Consider the following 23,042-nt stretch of genomic DNA (forward strand, 5'->3'; position numbering starts at 1 on the left):
AGAGGACCGGTGTGTTGGAAGAACAGGTAAGATGTATACGTGTTCAGACACAGGTAATTATCTCCTCGCACAACATATCCCATCGCCTAGAAAACTGATCTTCCAAGGACCCAGTACTAGAAAAGTGTTGGAGTAAAACTTCTCTCAATAAATGGAAGAGAGATGCCTACAAAATACATTGTCCTTCACGCCCAATCATTCCGCATATGCTCTCTACCTCCGATAAATAAGCGTTGTATTTGAGGTGAGACATCTAAAGCCCTCTTGTTATTTGAGACAGTCTCAGTAAATTGTCCAGGCTTGCACTGAACTCACTCTGTAGCCAAGGCAGACTTTGAATTTGTAATCCTCCTGCCTCAACGTCCTATGTAGCTGGAATCACAGGCCTGAGTAATTCACCAGGCCAGGCCAAGTTTCGATAAGTAATGCCAACCCTTTTAAGCCACAAATGTAAATATGTGGATTAAATATATTTTAATTAGATGTGGGTGAGAAGGTTTAGATTTCTAACACTTAAGTATTTTTCATTGACATTTGACTGGAAACTCATGAATTGAAACTAGCAAGAAATCTAGATAGGAATTAAATTTTCAGCCTCTTCCAATAACTTGTAAGAAGAAAGCAACGTCAGTATGAAAATAGTTTATATTAGCAGGGGGAAAGCCAAACCAAAGACATCGCAACAACGCTCTTCAGAACATAACGTCTCAACAAAGCAGACAGTGTGTGCTTTCCAGTCTGCTATATTGCAAACCAATGCAGTTGGCTTGTGTCACTCACGCTGACGCTGCCGTTCTCCAGGCACATATACACTGCTGAGATTCTTTGTTACTCCTGCACTGTCCGTTATGTGCTCAGTAGTTAGAGTCTTTCACAGCACACTGAAAACTTTCATTTGTCAAATTCCTCTTTTGTGAAGAGCTCCGTTTCCTACCAATTCTTTGCTCTGTGTGTGTGTGTGTGTGTGTGTGTGTGTGTGTGTGTGTGAGGGAGGGAGGGGGAGAGGGAGAGGGAGAGAGAGAGATACTGTGGAAAGCAAAACTGGCCATTTTCCCTCCTCCCTAAGAAATGAGGTATCGAGCAGAAGAAAGAGGGATCCTGGTTAGTTATAAGCAGGAAATTATGAGATTAAGATGCTTATTAAAAACAAAGCAAAACCAGGTGACACCTTTGGGGTTTTTTTTTTTTTCCCACATATTTACCTGTAATCAGAAGGCTGCCACGGTGATTTGGTGGTTGACCAGGATAAAGCCTGAGGAATTCCCAAATAAAACTAGTCTACTTCTTTTTCAATATTATCCTTAGGGTCAAATACCTGGGGCAGAGATGTAATTAAGAAAAATCAAGTAGTCAAACTAAAAGAAAACAAAATGAGACACTGTAACAACAGAGCTTGGGAGTAGAAAAAACGCATTCTCCTCACTTCATCTGCAGAGAATCCTGCAATCAAGATGGGCAAAGGTAAGGGTTCCCTGAGAATGTCAGTCACACAGAGACGACAGCTACCTCAAGCTATGGGAAAGTTCAGGGAGAATGTCAGTCACACAGAGACGACAGCTACCTCAAGCTATGGGAAAGTTCAGGGAGAATGTCAGTCACATACAGACAACAGCTACCTCAAGCTATGGGAAAGTTTTGCGTAGCAGATTTCCTCTGCAATTGCTGTGGAATGCTATTCTCTAAGCATAACAGACCTTACTATGGTCTCCTGAACAGCTGCCACTATGTGCATGCAGTCCACAAAATTGAGCCAGTCCCTGTGATACTCACTATGAGTGTTGACCAGGGAGGCCCCAGAGACTCCCAAAACAGCAAACCTGTTTCCCTTCTGTGGATCGCCCACCAGGACTAAGGTAAGATCTCATTGCTGAGGATAGCAGACATTTTGGTTGCAGGACACAGAGAAACCAACCAGAACGGGAATGGAAGTTTCCTTCCTTCTTGCTACCTTTCACAGAGCCAGGCGGTGCTATGCAGGCTGCTTGAAGAGATAATCCTCACCAGTCATACCCAGTGGGGGTCCCTGCACATCACAAGCCGGACTGTCCTGCTGATGTGCCCACAAATACAATAGCGGCATAACTGTAAGGGGGATCAGTACTGACTTTCTCACTAGACTCAAAGCCTTCTCCCCAGGAGGGAATTCGTGCTGGGTACCTCAACAAAAGCCCATTGGTTGGTGACATCACAGGCTTGAGGAGGGAATCTACCTCCCATTGTCATTTTGCTAAGTTGAAATGGTGTCAAACGCCTTCGAAATATTTATGTTTACACCCATAGGTTAAGGTTAATGCTACTTTAAGTCTTGGTGAGAGAAGTTCTTTTTCAGTAAGTAGAGGTTCATGCAGATTCCTAGCTGGTGAAAGTGCTGAGAAGTGATTGTTAATGGTTGGGCCCTAAATGGAACATCTGCATCACACACACACACACACACACGTCTACGCCATGCCTGAGGCTTAGGAAATATCACAGAGGGAACATAAATAATGTTAGGGCTGGAGGATGAAGAAGGATGCTGGGAAACGCTGTGGTCTGGACATAGTATGGCCATTGCCCTCAGGAACTCCAAGCAGCTAGGTTGCTGTGCAGGACCTGCCCATGATCAAGCTTGTAAACGTTCCATCACAGATGGGGGAGGGACTCATCAGGCCCCATCCCTTGCAGAGGACTTATCTGTAGTGACTGGCTCCTGAGGGAAGGGGAGGCAGTTTTTACTCTCCCTTCAGTGGTATAGCCAATGACAAGTTGTCCACCTTCCAATAAGTTCCCTCCCTTACTCATTGCAAAAAGCCCTAGTTAAATTCAGGGGATCAAGAGGGGGAAAATATGGAAGTATAGAAGGGACTTTTTGAGAAGAAGTGGTCCAGAGGGAATGGGAGGGGATAAAAGAGGTACCCGGGGAGGAAAATGATCAGAGCACACATGTGAAATTCTCAAAGAATCAGCTTTTAAAAAGATCGGCCCGGATGTTCCCTTATAGAAGAAAGGAGTTAGGAAGGTCATTAGACATCCATCCCAGTCACTCCTTCCTACGGTACTTGTGCCCAGCTTGGGCGTACACATGCCCTCCTGTTCTCAGTAGGTGTCAGAATATATAAAGTGGGGGAAGTTAAATAGAGGAGTGAAAGTTTCACCTATGCTGGGGTGAGACTTTTTGGTGGTACAGCTGTTTGCGGAGCATTATTCACACACCTGTAAGCAATCCCTCAGACATGGTATATAAGTAAGGCCAATAAACTTAGAAGTTCGCCAAGTTGGAGCTTTTGGTCTATCCTTAGTGCCTGTCTGGGGTGAGTATTGATTCAGACGCCCTCAGGGCTCAGGAAACACCGGCTATTTCATGGCTGGTTTCTACCATCCTGAAAAGGATCTTAAAAAATATTTTGTAGGTAGAAAAATGTCTCTACGGCAATCACAAAATTTTCATGAGACTTTATTATACCTTAGAACAATGATCTTCGGAAAGGTTTAATAAAATCCCAGTTTGGGGGGGCTTCTCTTAATTCAAGCTGAACCACAGTTTGGGAAACATTGGATGTGGAGCCTGATGGGGGGCATTTGAGTTATGGGAGCAGAGCTTCCTAGAGCAGATTAATGCCTTTTGTACATTGGGTGAATTCTTTCACAGAACTGCATGACTTACTTTGAAAGCAGGTTGTTATAAAGCAAGTCCATTCTTTTACGTGCACCTTGGCCCTTTCACCCTCTGCCACTAAGCCTCCTGATCCAGCCTCCAGTACTATGAACCCAAATGTACTGGCTAGTTTTATGTCAACTTAACACAAACTAGAGTCATCAGAGAGAAGGGAGCTTCAGTTGAGAAATGCCTCCATAAGATCCGTCTCTAAGGTGTTTTCTCAATTGGTAATCAGTGGGGGAGGGCCCAGCCCATTGTGGGTAGTGCCATCCCTGGGCTGGTGGCCCTGGGTTCTATAAGAAAGCAGGCTGAGCAAGGTCATGAGAAGCAAGCCCATAAGCTGTTCCCCGCCATGGCCTCTGCATTAGCTCCTGCTTCCGGGCTCCTGCCCTGTTTCAGTTTCCATCCTGACTCCTTGATGATGAACTGCTATATGGAACTGTGAGTGAAATAAACCTTTCCTCACCTACTTGTCTTTGGTCATGATGTTTAATCGCAGCAATAGTAATCCCAACTAAGACATCAAATAGATCTTTTTATAAATTACTCAGACTGTGTGCTCCGTTATTCAATGGGAAATGGACTAAGGCAGGCTGTCACAACAAAATATAACAAGTTGAATGTTTTAAAATTGTGAATTTATTTTCTCACATTTTTTTGAGCCAGGAACTCCAACATCAAACTGTCAGGGAGGCGAAGTTGTAAAGAGAGCTTTTTGTCTAGACTTTGGGATTCGTGCCTTCTTGTGTCCTCAAATGCCCTTACCTCTGTGTGTGGACGGGGACAGACAGTGATCTCTCTTGTCCCCATCTTAATCCCATCTTGAAGTCTCTACACCCTGACTTTGACTAAAGCTGGTTACCTCCCAAAGGCTCCACCTTCAAATACCATCATGGTGTTAGGATTTAAAGTGTAAGCACATAAACTTTGGAAAGACAAAATTCTTTCCCAAGCACTCCTCAAAATAACACATCTCATGTAGGAAGTCGTTCATCTTTAAAAGACAAGTTAAAGGGCAGACACATTGTAAATAAGAAACACTACCTTTGGACTACCATGTAAACAGCTTATGGAGGAAAAGAGTATATACTTAAGAGAAAGCACTTCAATAAAGAAAATCTATAACCACCACAAATGCCTTTTAAAAAAAAAAAAGGTCTTGCCAAAAAGAGTGGCTAAGTCTCCTGCTAGGCAATCTAATTTTTTTTCCATTAAGAGTCCTAAATTTTGGCAGCTTTTAAACAAGATTGTCTATTCAGAGAATGTTGCTTTGTAGAAAATGGAAGAGTTAGCTAAAGCTGTCTTTTTTTTTTCTTAATGGTTTGCAGGATAGCTTGAATTCTGGGTAACACACAAATCCTGGTTTCTCTAGATGGTCTCTCAATAATTTATCTCTGCTCTGTTCCTCCCTGTTCGACTTCTCTGATTCTGGAATCATATTCCCTCCATTCATCTCAGGAGCCCACGCCAGCTCACGAGCCCCATCTAAACAAGACTAGGTGGCTGGTCAGTCCCCATGAGGAAGAAGCAGGCTGTGCTGCACCTGCTGCCTCTGAGCTGAGCTCTGCGGACAGTAGACTTTGAGCTCTGCCACTCACCGGTATGCCTGACACCTGCTGTGTGGGGAGCACGGGACTTCTTGAGCTTCCCTTCCTAAATAAAATTGCAGCCTTTCCTAAACTCCCAGCCAGCCCACAGCAGGTATGAGTTTGCACGGAACTTTTCTTCACTAGCTCCTGTTTCGACCTGAACGTACATCACTGGGTAAGGCTGCTTCACGCTTCGAAACGAATCATCACACGCCATTGTTAAATCATTCTGCTCGGTAGGGTTACACTGGTGCCAAAGGCAGGGTGAACTTCGTGTGCCCTTTGAACAGCAAACAAGGAAGTCAGCCTCTTTGTCTAATTCTGTTTCTTTAATCTCTGTCATACTTGGATATTCCCGGTGTTCATATCATTCCTCTCTCCACCAATTTACACTGCTAAACTCTTGGCATTTCTTTATTCTCTTTATTATTTATTTCATTATCCTCTCATCTACTTCTCTTGGGGCATTGTTTTCTTATTTGACTGAACATATATAAGTCCAACAAAAGTTAAAATTGGTGCAAGAAGATACTTAGAACTCTTACTTCCATTGACTTTCTTTCTGCGACTGTGGACTTTTACCTCTTCTGAGATTCCTTCTATAGTCCTTCTTGGCACAAACTACTTAAATAGTTTTGACCTTAGTTGATCTGCAAAGTAGGCCAGTAATACCTATAGCATCCTGACACCAGAAAGATTAAATGTAATGATAAATCTGTAATATACTTACCACATTGCCCAGCATACAGTAAGCACTAAATAGACAGCTATTGTCAGATGACACAAGGGCCCCCCAAGGAATCTCTCTTTTCCAACCCAACTCGAACAGTAATTGGAGGTTGGAAATAGCAAGTTTCAAGGTATTCCCTACAGTAACATTTTAACTTAGAACTGGATATGTGGTCTTAAACTCTTGGAACCCATGGTAAAACATCAGTTGAACTTGCTCCAGGTTCTATTAGTCTCCATGTTCATACATGTATGTGAACATTTATGGAATATTGTCTGACCCCCACCTGTATATCATTTCTAAAGGCACTCTGATTTCCTCTGGATGATTGTTTTCCCCAATTTCTCTTTGCTCAGCAGCGAGGGCCCTGCCCCCGTAGGCACGCCATAAGGTTGGGGAGGGACAAAGGGAGAGGAGCAAGCATTGGCTTCCCTTTGCCTGCTCCGACACCGCCCTGTGAACTTTTGAATTCAGCCTTGCTTCTCTCTAATTGCCACCCGTCCCTCTGGACTCTGGCTTGTGTTCTGATAATTGACAAAACTGCTCACACCCTGCCAAGGCTTTGTGCTCCAATGCAGCTGCATCCTGTCACCAGGCAGTCTACCTCAGCGTCTTCCTGAAACCCTACCAGTTACAGGCCTAACCCTTTGGACTGGGACCTAAGGTTTGTGTTCTGCCAGCTTGAGTCACCTGATCTAGCAGACATTTCGACCCACTGCCAACACTTGCTGCTTTTCTAGAACTGCTACTTTCATATGTATTAGTGTATGCTTATCAATGTATGTTCACAATAATGGAAGCCAGTTCAGTCCAATATCCCATTTCCTTATGTTGCCTATGGCCTCTGTTCTAGGTTATGGTCTAGCTGACCAAGAAATATCAATGGGGACAAAAGGGATGGCTCAGCAGTTAAGGGCATATACTGCTCTTGCACAAGACCTGAGTTTGGATCCCAGCACCCACATCAGGAGTTTCACAGGCACCAGTAACTCTAGCTTCAGGGGATCCAACACCCTCTTCTGGACTCCTCAAGCACCTGCATTCATACACACACACACACACACACACACACACACACACTAACATTATAGAAAATGAAATGTAAAATAAATCTTTAAAAAGGAAACAAAAAGAAAAATCAGCTTGTTTACTAAGTTCTGTGTCTTTTTCTATTTCTTTTCTTTTTGTTTCTTGGTTGTTTGTTTGTTTGTTTTGTTCTTTGGTTTTCAAGATAGGGTTTCTCTTTGTAGCTCTGTCTATCCTGGAACTCGCTTTGTAGACCAGGTTGGCTTTTGAACTTAGAGATCCACCTGCCTCTGTCTTCCAAGTGCTTGGATTAAAGTCATGCGCCACCAGTGCCTGACATGTGTTTTAAATTTCTTGTTGCCATCTGGACACTTGGTGATGGGGAAGCAAGTTGTTGGTTTGCTTGGATTTAGTTTTGCAAGTTCCCTAACAAAACCAGTTCTTGTTAGGGAATATTTAAGACAATCCAGTTGTAGAGTATTTGTGCTACAAACAGGCTATACAGCCCTGGACATACTTCTGATTTCTTTTGATTACACATTAGTTTATCACTGGAAGTCTAGAAGAGGTGTGAAAACAGTGTTCTGCAAATCGTGGTCAAGGTTGCAATGAAAATCTGGTTTTAGAATACTTTTCCAGATATCAGCAAATTCACTTGCATGTAATTAAGTGTTAATAATGGTTTCGTATTACTACACTCAAAATAAAACACTAAGCATAGTAATAAAAATTGTAATAAATCCTAGGATTACAATTCATAGATGAAAGAAAATGATAGCAATTTGATCTTGTCAATATAAAGTGACTTGTTAAAATTTTATATTTTATTCTGTTGGGTGTCATAAGGTCATTTTCCTGCAGGTGTATGCTATACATTCAGCAGAGCCACTGCGCACCCCCAAACCCTTCCTCACCTTCCACCTCCTATTAGCCCCCTGCCCCCAGTCAGTTTTCCTTCTGTTTTCATGCCATACATACTTAGATGATTTTATCTGTCTATATAACATCTAGAAAACAAAAACGTCTTCCTGAGAATAATTTAACTCACTTTATAATTCTCTATCTCTGTATCCATTTCCCTTCAAGTGACATAAAACTTCTTCCTCCTTTATGGATAAAAAAAAGATCCATTTTGTAGAAGGCACCTTTCCTTAACTCCCATTCCTTCATTAGTAGACGTGTTGGTAGGTTCCATAATTTAGCTTCTTCTGAATAGTGCTGTAATAAACACTGGTGTTCCCTTAGGAAAATAGCCAGGTATGGTATGGCTAGGTTCGTTTGTTTTCGTTTTTTGAGAAACAGCTTCACAGATTTCCATAGTGACTGCATTTGTTTATATTCCCTAAGACTTTGTCTGTATTTTCCCTAGCACTTGCTAATTATTTGTTTGTTTGTTTATTGGTTTTTCGAGACAGGGTTTCTCTCTGTAGTCCTGTCTGTCCTGGAACTAGCTTTGTACACTAATCTGGCCTCAAACTCACAGAGGTCGTCTGCTTCTGCCTGCCTCCTGAGTGATGGAATTAAAGGTGGATGCCACCCCCACCTGGTTGTTATCTGTTTTCTTAATGACTGGCGTTCTGACTATATTACTTCTTTACAGCTGTAAATTACCCCAAACCTAGTAGTCACTTCAAAGAATGCAAATTTAGTATTTCGTAGTTTCGGTGGTTAGAAATACCCAAATGGTTCTCATTCATCTAAAATTCTGACATTTGCGGAGTTATGTTCCTTCTTGGGGGCTGTAAGGAGGAATTCATTTGCTTGTAGTTTCCAGCTTCTAGAGGCTTCCAGCATCCCTTGCGTCTGTGTTGAAAGTCAATACAACACCTCTCCAAATTGGAGTCAAGGGGCAACTTATATAGGGTTCCTTAACTGATAGCCACTCCCCAGCCAAACACACCAGAAACTACTTCCCTGCCATCAGGAACTCTTGAGGGTCTTGTGCTCAGAGCAGCTACAAGCTGTCTCAGAGCAGAGGAAAACAAGTTGTTTACAAGAAATTCCGGATCTGGGGGTTCACAGCTCCTAACACCTAGTCAGCAGTCCAGCCCAGATAACATCATGACCCTGTGTGACAGCTCAGGCCTCCCAGATCAGCATGACCCTGGCAGCAGCATGGCCCTCCTCAGACACTAACAGGCCATAGGTCATAGCCTACAACATAGGCATCTATGTAGCCTTTGGTAGCAATATGGGCCATGGACATCAACACAGACCCCGGTCATGGTAGAACCACAGACCCAGACATGGTTGTTGTCTGCAGCCTGGGCTCAGATGTCCCCATAACCCCAGGTGGCAGTGCAGACCATTCAGGTGGGCATGGCCTCTGAATCTAACATGGCCCCAGGTGGTGGCCCAGCCCCCTGGCATTGGTATGGCCTTCAATAGTATCCAGAGGCACGGATATCATTAAGACCATGGCCCTCAGCAGCAGCCCTGGCCCAGACAACACAATGGACCCAGACACACATCTGGCCAGCCCAATAAAGAGTTTTTTTGGCAAATTGTTTTCCACTTTAAATTGCTTTCAACCCTGAGTGTCCTCTTCAACTACTTCGTGCTTTAGGATTCAGTTGCCTTGCTGAGATTAGATAGTAGCTATCCTACCAAATCTTAACAATCTAAGCTCTGATAAAATAATGCCTATCAAATTAGTGGGTCTGCTCTGCCATTAGGTATTAAGAGAAGTATCTGAGCATACTACTGTAAATTGCCTTGTCACATTGAATTTACCAAAAAACTTAGTGGAAAAATATCATTGTAGAGGATTTTGAAAAAATGCTGCCCTTTGCCAGGCAATGGTGGCATATGTCTTAATCCCAATACTTGGGGGGGCAGAGGCAGGCAGACCTCTGTGAGTTCAAGGCCAACCTGGTCTACAAGAGCTAGTTCCAGGACAGCCAGGGTTGTTACACAGAGAAACCCTGTCTCCAACAACAATATGCAACCCTTCCATTTCTAGTGTCAAGTATACACTTACATTTAGTCAGACAAATCTCATATCTCACTTGTGCAGTGTTGTGACTTTCAATTGCCCAATGAGTACTCCTTAACTAAATGTGCTTTATCACTCTGTGTCCCTGCGTTGTGACTGTAACTGCTCGAGGAACAGAAGAAACCGTCCCCGGAAACTCAATGTGGCAGTTGCTGTAAGAAGCTGTTCCTTTGCTTTGTTTGAGACAGGAGGCTGCTGTTAAACCCAGGCTGGCCTTAACTCCCTCGGCTGGGATTATAGGTTCAATTCCATCCCGTCACACCAGCTGTGGGAATGTTTGTGAGGATGGCACTACGTGATACCGTAGCATCATCATGAGGGCCTGAAGAACAAACCTTTCAAGTGACAATACCTAAAATAATTACGTTCCTTTCAAACAACTGGTTTTTTTAAGCCCCTGACTACAACTCCTAAGTGTGCACAAACTGGTAGGTTAGGGAGCTTCCAATCTGCAGATAGTCCATGTGCTTATCACGTGCATTTTAGTCTCCAACTCAATTATTATTATCAGAATAATTTTATTCTAATACTTTTATTTATTCTGCCTCTATTTTTCTTGCTACAATGTGTGCTTGTGTGTGTGTGTTTGTGTGTATACAGTCTCAAATGTATGCTTAGATTTATAGAGGTTTCTGCTTGTGTAATGATTTGGTGTATTTTGTAACAATTGCTAGTTGTATTTCAAAATTTGAAGAGTGCTTAGGTTAGTTTGACCTAACCGTGGCACCTTTGGATTCCACGGTAGGACTTCCTGAGGGACACCTGAAGAAGAGAGGCTCTCGTCTTCTAGAACAACTGCACTATGTCTAAGGAGGGTGTCTCCAATGAGGAGAAATGTGCCGTCACTCTGAGGTGTTCCTGTCAGAGAAAAAAAACACATACCAGCTTAAACTCTAAAGAAACAAGCATGGGCAACCATTTGTAGAGGAGGCTGCTTTTTATAATGAGGGCACTCTCTCTATGTTGCTCTAAACATGCCGAGGCCATTTTTGTTGGGGGATGCTGTGATTGTCCCTAACAACACTGGCACACCACCTCTAGCGATCAAAAGGAATGAGAAGCATAAAATAACTCTTAACTTATCACCCCCAAAGAAATAATGGCAATGCTAAACCTGTACATCAATTAGGTGCCCACTGTATGCAGACACTCGTAAAATACTCTGCACACTTTCCTTAATTCTTTTAAAAATCTACAACAAGTAGGTGCTTTTCTCAGTCCATCTCACAAATGGGAAGAGTAAAGGGAGGCCTCTGGACAGTTTAAGGAGAGCTTTGATATTATCTGATTTACATTGGAGAACATCTCGCCAGCTGCTATGGTGAGATTAGACCTTGAAGGACAGCCAGTGAGTAGGCTTATAGTCAGCAAATGGACACTACTACAACATGCCGGCCCAGCCAGAGAGGTCCCGGGAGGGATTTGATGAAGAATATATTTTAATTAATATGAATGAATGTCATGTATATAAGAGAAAGAGAATTACATAACCATTTTTTTTTCCTCAAAACTAATACTGCTTAGCGGGCTAAATGAAGGTTACCAAATGTCAAAAGCAGTTTCTCATGTACTGCAGTCCACGTGGAAGATGAAGTCAGAGAAGGGTCCCCCTCCACCCCAGAGAATTTAGTGCCATTCATCAAGGCCGCCTCTCAATAAAGGTTGTGATTTTGCTGTGGGGAATGCTGCCTCCCACCTTCCGTGTTCTGTTCTGCCAGCTACGGCCAGTGCCACGTCGGCTCTCTTGTGAGGAGACTCAGTGTCACAGCCAGAGCATGGAGGAGCAGAGGGCAGGAAGCTGTGTCCTTGGAAGTGTGCTAAGATTCCAAGACCTCTGAGTTGTTTCTGACTTTCGCCTTTAGAAACTTTCCCTGATTTAATATAGAAACTTTGTCTGTAAATAAGAGCAATGGGGATTCTAAGAGCCGGGAAATGAAAATACGAGAACCAATTTAAATCTTTGTCAGGCCTCCTGCCTTGGAAATCTGATTAAAATGAACTCACCATGGGTTACCGAGTCCAGGCTCCTAAACACAGAGCGTGTCTCAAAATGGTGCGGCATGCTATAGACATTCTGTCTCAACAAAGCTCTCATTTTTGTTCTCCCCTTGCCACAGACATGCTTGTCTCCTTGATGATTGCTTCATTGTGGTCTCGGCAGTGCCGTTCCCATATGTGTCTCTGCTGTCTCCGAGTAGATTATATGTTCCAAGGAGGCTTTAATGTGGTATAAGGCCACCGCCATACGGTAAAGCCAGTATGAACCAAGATTCATTTGGGATGAGGTAGTCACAAAAGGAATCACTATAGGTTTATAGCTACCTATATTCTAAATTCATATGTATATAAAGCACATTGGTATAATACACAGTCTATAGAATGTAGTGTGTATAATCATTGTATATATGGTCTATACACATTAAATACTCTATGTTTATTGTACACTACATAGATTAATAGCTTAGTGTCACATTTGTTTTGTATGCTATCCATTCACTACCATCATCCAACGCATACACATCCCACATGCCCACAAACCCACATATTTAATAACATATATTCCGCGTGGTCCCATATTAACCTTCGACAGTCTCCTGGAACCACATCATTTCCAGAGTAAACTTTTGTTGATCCCGTGAAATAGGTGGGTTTTGTTGTTGATATTGTTTGTTTCTTTCTCTAAAAAAACAAAAAACAAAAAAAACCTCTCATTTCAAGACTTTTTACAATTTACATATTCCTAGGTCACTTTGGAGCTCATCCTGAAGAACCTCGTGCCCTCTCAGATTGATTTACAGTGAACCACCGCAGACATTGCTGGAAGCCATTGGAATCCCTACATCGGAAACTATGTCAGATCTAAGTGATGGAGATTAACCCCACTTTAATCCTACCTCGAGAGCTCAACTTAATTCCCAGATCACTCCTGGGTTCATATCCTCCCTCAAGAATCTCAAGAACCTCCCCCACTGGAACTAAGTGCAGAGGACACTGTCCCGCTAATCTCTTCACTGGCTTTCCCTGCCCTGCAAACCACACACAAGTGTAGCTGTGGCAGGCTGTGAATTGCTAAGGTGACCTTTGAATGGGGCATTCTCTAAGTCATCAAGCTTCGAAGCAACTGCAGCTTCTTGCAGACACAATTACTAGCGTCTACATCAGCTTTCCTCATCTCATCCTCTACCGTTTGAAATACCTAGAGTAACAATTCCTGCTTGAGCATTAGTGCACAGAAAACTAAAGCCTTGCTTGAGATAAATACTATTCCCTGGGGCTGAATTTACACTCAAAATAGTCTCTCTCTCTCTCTCTCTCTCTCTCTCTCTCTCTCTCTCTGTCTCTCTCTCCCCCTCCCACTCTTCTCATGGCCCTGTTCAGTCTGAACCCTTCTAGATCTGTCTGTTCTCTCCCTCATGTCTACAATAGAGCCTTCTCTTCAACCATACCTAGGAACGAACGGTCATGTCCTCTTTCTCATTCAAGTGTATCAAAGCTTTCTAAGTCACAGCCATCACACAGACTTCCTCCTGTCAACTGTGTAAGGAATTATTGTAAGATAGACAAGGCTTCCTCACCTTCCCGTCTCAAAACTACAACTATCCAGAAGCTACTTGGCACACCAATAAGCGTGTGCCCAGGGCTTATGGTTTGGATATGAAGCTCACTGTTGAAGACTTGAACCCCAGTGTATTCTGGGAAAGTGGGGCCTTGAGAAGAGACTGGGTTATGAGGGCTCTGATCCAGTCAATGGGTTAATCCACTGATGGATTCAGAGTTGAACCGATTATTAAGTGGTCAAAGCTGTGGAAGGTGGAACAGGATTGGAGCAAGGGATCCATGGGGGCTGTCCGTACACTTCCTCAGTTGTGGCGAACTTCTCGACCAGCTAGAAAGAACAACCACCACACGAGGATTCTTCTTAGATCACGCTTTAATGGAGTGCCTCTTGGTTGAGGGAGAGCAGGAAGCGAGAGAGGGGCGAGAGCACTAAAGCAGCTGCTTATATAGGGAGTAGGCACACGGGTCGCCCTGTGATTGGTTGCCACCATCAGCTGTCACCAGACTGCATCGGGATAGGTCCAAGGGCCCTTATCTACCGCGCATGCAGGAAGCAGGGGACACGCAGCTCCCAACGGGACAGGATGTCAGCGCCATCTTGTAATGGCGATTCTGTCCGGCTCCCTGCACTCAGCAGCCTTCCTCTGGTTCTTTCCATGCCTCCTGGTTGCCTTAAAGCAAGCAGCTTCTGCACTGCATGCTCCTGCTGCCATGATATTCTAGCTCATCTCGGGCCCAAAGCGAATGGGTCTAGCCTCTTGGATGGAAACCTATGAAATATGGAGTCCATATAAATCTCTGTTCCTTTTAATCTGTGGCGGGTATTTTGTCATAGTAATGAAAGGCTGACCAGGACTCAGGGAGGTGGCAGTACTGCTAATGGCTGGTTCTAGGCTGACCAACGCTCAGGGAGATGGCAATAAAGGTAACGGCGGGTTCTAGGCTAGGAGGAGGCACAGAGATGTGATATGTACAATTTGCTTATGTTTTTAACTTTTTAAAAATTTATTCCTTGTGCCTTTCATGTCAGTCATCTCCATCCCATTCATTTCCCATCCCTTCATATCTACCTTCTGCCCTTGAAACTCCCTCTCTCCAATGAAATAAAATACATTTTAGAGAAAAGAAGAAGAAAGGAAAAATCAGTCTCATCTTGGAAGCTGTAGTGTAACACAGTGAATCACACAGTAAATACTTTTAGCCCTATATCACTTACAAGTGTCCATTGCAAAGTGTCATTAATTTGGTTTGAGGCCTCTGGTTTCTGCTCACTATCAGTGCTGGGCCCAGACACCATTCAGCTCCCACCCAGGATGGACCTAGAATCTTCCCGGTAAGACCGGTGCTCACAGATTATTAGAGATAGGTTGATTGGGATATCAGAATTAGCCAGTAAGGGCTAGAGCTAATGGGCCAAGCAGTGTTTAAAAGAATACAGTGTCCGTGTAATTATTTTGGGGCATAAGCTAGCAGGCAGCCGGGGTGCTGGGGACGCAGCCCCACGGCTCCTTATTACTACAAATGGCGCCCACGTGGACAACTGCTTCCACATAAAGCCTGAGACAGATTGGGAAGTAATTCTAGAACAAAATGAAAGCATTGTGCCTGGTTTCTTGGTAGCAGCAATTTCTTGGTTCTACTCTGCTTGCTAGAGGCAAGCAAGCGCTCTCATCTAAGAGAGGTTTCCTGACTCAGCTTCAGCTGCAAAACCCTGCAGCTCATTAAGAGATCCTGCCACAAAACACTTAAACGGTGTTGACGAAAAGCTGAACGCATGCTTTTCGGTTTTCAGCTGTAGCAGGAAAAAAGCTGCGCCGTTTAAAAATGCCGGCTTTCTGGGCTGTCCTGTCAGGGCAAACTCTGACTCTTTTCCGCAGGCGGTTCGTGCGGTTTGCAAGCACAGGCTGCTGAAGCTTGCTTGCTGGCAGGGACCTTGAAATGCCATAGAGTTGTGGCAGTAAACATGGCTACAGCCAGTACCTCAGCCATGAGGCTGGAAAGCTAAGGAATGGGCTGGATCCAACCATCAAAGCCACAGCTTTAGTCCTACTGAGATTGCTTGGTAAATTAAAGACTCATGTGGTCAGAAAAACAGAGAGAGATACAGTAAAGAGAGTGTCAAAGAAAATTTTTAAATGATTTACAGCGTGTTAAAAATATATGCAGACTAAAAGTTAAAATTCTTAAAGTAAAAAACAAAAAAAAGGAAGAGAGTTGTTGTGTGTGGTAGTACACACCTTTAATTTCAACACTTTGGAGGCAGAGGGAGATTGACCTCTGTGACTTCAAGGTGTGGTAGCACATGCCTTTAATACCAGTGCCTAGAAGGCAGAGACAAACAGATCTCTGTGAGTTCAAGGTGTAATAGTGTACACCTTTAATCCCGAATGCCTGGTAGGCAGAGACAAGCGGATCTCTGAGAGTTCAAAGACAGCCTGGTCTACAGAGTTACTTCAGGTCAAAGATACAGAGAACCTGTCTCAAAAAGCAAAGAGTTAAAAGTAAAAATAAACAAAATAGAGGTTAAAATAAAGCTGCACAAAGATGGAAAATACACAGAGAATTTTGATACTGTATGCTATTATGCTCTCTTTAAATTATTTAAATGCTGAGGAAGGAGCAACAGATGCTAAAAGATATTTATTTATAAATGCTGTTGAACTAATCCAACATAGATATTTTGATGCCTTGACTTTGAAATTTGGATCTAAGGACATGATGCTTTGGAAAGGAGTTTCTTATTTTGTTTTCACAGAGGATGAGACCCTGTTCATTTCTTCTATTCTGATTTGGTATGATGGACCACGTCTTCCTGAAGGGTTGCTGTGAACATCTTCAGAAAATTGCTTTGCTCAACTGCCAACTGAGATGAAACTAGCACACAGGTTATACCATGAAAGACCTAATTAACGACGCCCCCATTCAGCAGGAAGCAGTTTGGAGAGAAAAAACTGTGTCCATGTTCCCAAATATGGTTTATAAATGTTCTTTTACATTTAAAGGGGGATATGATAGAGATATGAATAATTTACATTGATATGGATTTTGTTTTAGTGATTTAAATTTAAGGTCAATTTTGTTATATGTATATGTGTTTCTGATCTTGATTAAGGAACTGTGATTGTGTAGTTCATTTAAAAATGTAATGTATAATTAGAAATATAGGTTGTTAATAGATAATCATAATAGTCAAGTTTGTAGTCATGTTAGTTAAGATTTTCTAGATGTACATAGATATATTTTAGATAGGTATTCTTCATATTTTTCAAAGATTTTAGAATATGGCATTTTAAATGTTTTAATAACTTAGGACTTTTCATTACAATGAGACACTCTGCTCCTGGCAGCACCAATCTACTTCAAGAGGAAGATGGGCATCGAAGAGGCTCGTTATGGAGTTTGATAGCCATTTGGGCAAGAAACTGCTCTTGCCTGGACTATTGCATAAACTGGACACAGAGAACCCACAGAGAGAGGACTACTGAACTTGCCTACGGTGAGATGATCTTTCGGGGTTCCTGATTCATGAAAGAGTCTGCGAGACATTCTGCAGGACACAACAGATAGTGACTGAACTGACTTTGCATTTTCCTGCTTTATGGAAATGTCTTCTGAATACCATGGGCCTGAAGGCTGAAGATGGATGCCCCAATGGTACAGAGGAACTTTGGGTGACTTTCCAGGCAGCGAGATGTCTCTGTCATTTCTAGAGTTTTAAAAGTTGCTTTTTTCTTGTTTGCTTAGGTAGTATTTTATCTTTCTCGAGTCTTTGATGGAGTTAAGAATAGTTAGTTATAGTTATAGTTTTCCTTAGTTATGATAAAGATTATTGTAACTTTTACTTGATAACTGTTTTGTTATATGTAATTTTGCTATGTTAAAGTTAAAGCCTTTTTTTTTTTTTGTTTAAACCAAAAAAGGGGAAATAATGGAGGAAGGTCATTGGTTAAATAAAAAGAAACTGCTTGGCCCTCATTGGTTAGAATATAGGTGGGAGGAGTAAACAGAACAGAACGCTGGGAGGAAGAGGAAGTGAGCTCAGACACCACAGCTCTCCTCTCGGGAGGAGACGCCTCAGAGAGATGCCATGCTCTGCTCTCCCGGGCAGACGCCATTCAGCTCCGACCCAGGATGGACCTAGAATCTTCCTGGTAAGACCAGTGCTCACAGATTATTAGAGATGGGTTGATCAGGATATCAGAATTAGCCAGTAAGGGCTAGGGCTAAAGGGCCAAGCAGTGTTTAAATGAATACAGTTTGTGTGTTGATATTTCGGAGCATAAGCTAGCCGAGCAGGCGGCCAGGGTGCCGGGGAGGCAGCCCCGCCGCTCCTATTACTACACTCTTGGATATCCTCTTGTCCTGTGTTGTGGAGATCCTGCAGCTTTGGGTCTGCAGGACCGGTTCCTTCACACGCTCCAGCTGATCCCGATGGGGTAGACGTTGGGGTGCGCCAACTCATAACTGTTTCTGTGCTTGGGTAGTTGCAAAGTTGGTCAGCCTGCCAACTCTCCCTTGTCCTCACCACCATGGTGAGCTCTCCTGCATTGCCCTGGCTTGTTCACCCCTAGTAGCGATGAGCAAGGGGTGGGGTCGATTCTCCTGCTTTCACTCCTCAGGGTTGGTTCTCCCACACCTCCACCTTCAGGGTCAGCTCTGCTGTGCTGCCTAGGTGTGGCATAGGAGCCGCCCTCTCGAAAGCTGTAGCTGAGGAGGGGCAGGGACAGCCAGCTCTCCTGTTCTTATGACCTCTGGGCTGGTTCTCCTTCCTGCCTGCAAGTGTTAATGGGCAGGATGGGAGAGGGCATCTTCCCCCCACCCATGCCACCACACCACATGACAGATGAGTAATGGGGACAGCTTTCCCACGCTCACAACTTTAGCGCTGGTTCACACACACCTCCAACAACAGGATTGGCTCTATTGTGCTGCCAGGGCCTGCTCTCTTGAGTGGTGCGGCTCATGTGGGCCAGGGATGGCTCTTCTGCTCTGATGACCTCAGGGCCAGCTCTCCCACCTCCTGCCTCAGGTGTTGAGAACGGGGAGGGGGGGGGGTGTCAGGGAGTAAGTATCTTTCTCCACTCATGCCATTGTGTGACAGATGGGTAATGGGGGAATTTGCTTATTTTTACGATGTTATATTCCTATAATGGCTGATTAAGTTACTAATGTGACCTTAATCGTCTTGTGGAATTCTTCATTTTTTTTTTCACAGTACCCCCATAGCACACCGTTTGTTTAATGTGTTTTTAACAAAATTCCAGGAAAAAAAATTCTCAAACATGGTGCTCACCAAGATGAACTTTCTTCCCTTTACTTTTTTTTTTTTAAGGGATATGGAAATGTCCCTTCCTATAATGTTCTTTTCCAGAGCAGAAATCCTGAAAATAGGGTCCTTTTATTTTTCTTATTAGTCAAATTGTTCTCTGACAATGAAGTAACTATTTCATTTTAATCCAGTTAACTCAAGAGTTCAAAAGCTGTGCCGCATGCTTTGAAAAGATCCATAAGAGAGAGAGAGAGAGCGCCAAAGGTCAAAGCGAAGCAGAATTTATAATGCCTATGAAATTGTACCCAGTGCAGAACCTCTGATATTCATGTACACTTTCCAAATGTGACTTCATTAAGATCCTCCCATGTTGGACGCCAAGTGGCCCCTTGCCTTTGCTCTGCCTCCTCTGGACTGACAATTCTCTTAGGGTTGGTTCTAACTAGATGCTGTCTGGAGAGAGATTGTATTGGCATCGTTCCCATTGCTCATTTCTATGTACGTCTGAGGACAGGGTTTCTGTCCACTGACTCTGCAGATAGACACGCTGAGAGTGCTGGCTGCTGCATAGCCATTTCTGAGTGGTAGGCCATTATGTGTGTGATTTCTCATCTCCGTGGCACTCTCAAATATTACTTAATTGCTGCTGGTTTAGGATCTTTCTAGCACCCCAGACCTCCCCCATGGCAGATTTAAATCCTTAAATAAGTTTCTAAAGAAAAGAAACAAATAAAATCCAAACCCCAGAACTAAGTACCAATGTAAATCACATTACATCATGGCAAAAATTCCTATTAATCGGGGGTTGGAGAGATGCCTCAGCGGTTAAAAGCATTGCCTGCTCTTCCTAAGGTCCTGAGTTCAATTCCCAACAACCACATGGTGGCTCACAACCATCTGTAATGAGGTCTGCAGGAAGAATACTGTATGCATAATAAACAAATAAATATTTTTAAAAAATTCCTATTAATCTATCATTTGACAGAAATGCCATCTAAGAAGGAAGGGCTCCTATGAAGGAAAGTGGGGATGGGTAAATGTGTGAGATGGTTTGGGGGTAGGAATCAGAAAGGGAAAATGTTAAAATCAGTTTATAATCCCAAAAGAAAAAGGAAGGGAGGGAGGGAGGGTTAGATCTATAAGACAGCTAGCTCATCAGGCAAAAAGATCTTTGCTATCTAATGAAGCAAGCCTGATGACTTATGCTTGATCCCCAAAACACATGCTGAAGGTGGAAGGAGAGAGAGACTCTACAGAACTCTCCTCTGACCTCATATACATGCTGCAGCAGAGAGAGAGAGAGAGAGAGAGAGAGAGAGAGAGAGAGAGGTACTCATGCACTAAGAAACCTTGTCTTAGAGAAAAGAAGCAAGGCAAGAAGGAAGGAAGGAAGGAAGGAAGGAAGGAAGGAAGGAAGGAAGGGAGGGAGGAAGGAAGGAAGGAAGGAAAAGAGAAGGGTGTGTCACACACAGGCTACTGTCTATCATGACAGGGAACTCCTGGTGGCAGGAGCTTGAAGAGGCCTCTGGTCACATGCATCACAGTCAAGCCAGGAGTTATGAATGCTTGTGTTCAGCTAGTGTTCTCCAAGCCATGATCCCATTCCAGGGATTGGTTATACCCACAGTGGGCAGGTCTTCTTGCCTCAAGATCATCAAGATAATCCCTTCACTTGAGAGCAGAGGTAGTCAGATCTCTGTGAGTTCGAGGCCAGCCTGGTTCACATAATGAATTCTAGGACAGCCAGGGCTCAAAAACAAAACAAACAAAACAAAAAAACGAACAAAAAAGCTGTGCTTGAGACTTGATGGTGAAGCTCCTAAAGGAACTTTGGACAGGTGACTGCTGTGCACACCTTGGACTCTTCCTTACAGTAACCTTGACTATTATCTAAAGAGGGTAAAGGTGGCACTGAGGATTTCTTGTACCAATTATTTATGTCATAAGTTGGTTTAATACAAAAGTAGGAAAGAACTGTACTTTCTTCTTTTTTAACTTACTTTTTATTTGTTCTTGTGACTTTCCCATCATGCTTCTCGATCCCACTCATTTTTCTATCCCTTCATATCTGCCCTCTGTCCTCGCAACCACACAAGATAAAATAAAACAAAATTTAAGAGAAAAAAAAGATGAATAAAAGAAAGAGACGGACAAATCAGTCTCATCATGGAAGCTACAGTGTGGCACAGTGAGTCACACAGTAGACACTTTTAGCCATATGTCTTCACTTGCAAATGTTCTTTGCAGAGCACTTGATCTGGTTCAAGGCCTCTGGTTTCTGCTACCCTAACTATGCTGGGCCCTCACTGGGACTCCTCTGGACATCCTGTTATTGCTCTGTATTGTAGAGGACAGTCCCTTCACGCTCTCCAGTAGATCCCAGACAGGGTAGATGTTGGCGTGGGCCAGCTCATAACCCTGGTTCTGGGCCTGGGTAGTTGCAGGATTGGTCAGCTCACCCACTCTCTCCTTCCTCACCACCAGCTGTACTTTTCTTATAACGTATGCTTTTTATTCAAAATGATCCTTTCTCCCTGAATATAACAGGTCTTTATTATAAGTTTAAAATATTTGGGTTATCTCAAATTTATACACAAATTTTCCCTTCCTCAAAAACACATAAAAATGCTACTTACAGATACTAAGATGTCATTCCGTTTCTAAATATTGTGGTAAATCATTTAGAAATTTTAATTTAAGGTGAGTTTTATTGTGATAATTATATATTTACATGCAACTCTAACAAATAGCAAAGAAGGATCCCTTGGGTATCATTCCTCTAGAAAGCTATCTTAATTTGGCCCTGTCCCTGGTCTCTACTTATAAAATATGAATATAGATGAAATCCCATGATGTTTAGCCATCAGAGATTGGTTCTTCGTTTCTCGGCATAATTTCTTGGCAATTCATCCAAGCTGTTACATGTATCAATAGCCCATTTCTCTCCGCGCTGAGTAGTATAATATGCTATCTATGTGTTCACCGCTTTAACCATCTGCCTATTGAAAACCACCTAGGCTGATTCCAAGCTTAACCATTCTGACTAAGGCTGCTGTGAACATACCAGGCGTAGGATAATGTGAACTTGAGTCTTCATTTTTCTGGCATAAATGCCTGGAAGTATAGTTGTGACTCATGTGGTTGTTTAGATGTCATTTTTCTCAAAAGACATCTTCCAGCATGAATGGACTGTTTACATTCCCATCACCAGTGTATGAGAGGCTAAATTTCTCTACATCCTCACAAACATTTAAAGTTATCGCAGTTTTTATAATTTAGCAACTCTGATAGATATGTAACGATAACCTTCATTTTAACTTGCATTTTCTCTAAAAGCTAATAAGTTTGAACATCTGTGCATTCTCTTATTGCTTTCTCCATAGCCTTTGTAGGGTACTACTTCTACATTTTATTTTGATTGTTGTCTCATCACATTATTGGCTTTTAGATATTGAGATTTTGGTTTCCAGACATGGTCTTACTCTATGTTACATAAATTCATTCAAATTGCGATATAACCCCATCTAGCCTTCAACTTGTGGTAATTCATCTGTTTTTGACTCCCAAATGCTGGTATTACAAGATTATATCATCAGCAACTACTGAAATTTACGTTATTCTTATAGTCTTGCTTGGATAAGCGGTACTGGGTACCTCTGACCCACATCCCCAGAGCTAGGCATCATTGTATGTTATTCCTCCCAGTCCTGTGTCAGATATTTGTCTGCAATGTTTTCTCTCAATCTCAAAATTATCTTCCCACTTTTGTGACAGGGTCTTTTTCAGAGGAAAAACTTTTAAGATATTAATGGAGTCTAATTGGTCAACTTTCCCTTCTTTAGATCAAGTTTTGGTGCCTATCCAGGAACTCTTTGCTTAGCTCAAGAGTCCAAAGGGCTTTCTCCTGTTCCTTTTTCTAAAAGTTTCATAATTTTGTATTACATTAACTTTATGATGTTTCAAGTTAATAGTTAACACACACACACACACACACACACACACACACACACATCAGTAGCCTTCCCTGTATACAAATGACAGACAAAGAAATCAGGGAAATAATACCTTTCATAATAGGCTATATATATTTATATATAAAATCTTGGGGGACTCTGAGCAACTCAAGCATGGAAGATATTTCCATCTTGTATAATAAAAACTTTGAGACATGGAGGAAAGAAGTTGAGTAAGACATAGGAAAATAGAAAGATTTCCCATGCACGTGCATTGGTAGGATT

This window comes from Microtus oregoni, unplaced genomic scaffold (genome assembly GCF_018167655.1).
Source record: "Microtus oregoni isolate MIOR12 unplaced genomic scaffold, Mior012 000011F_ref0000422, whole genome shotgun sequence".
In the NCBI taxonomy this organism is placed as follows: domain Eukaryota; kingdom Metazoa; phylum Chordata; class Mammalia; order Rodentia; family Cricetidae; genus Microtus; species Microtus oregoni.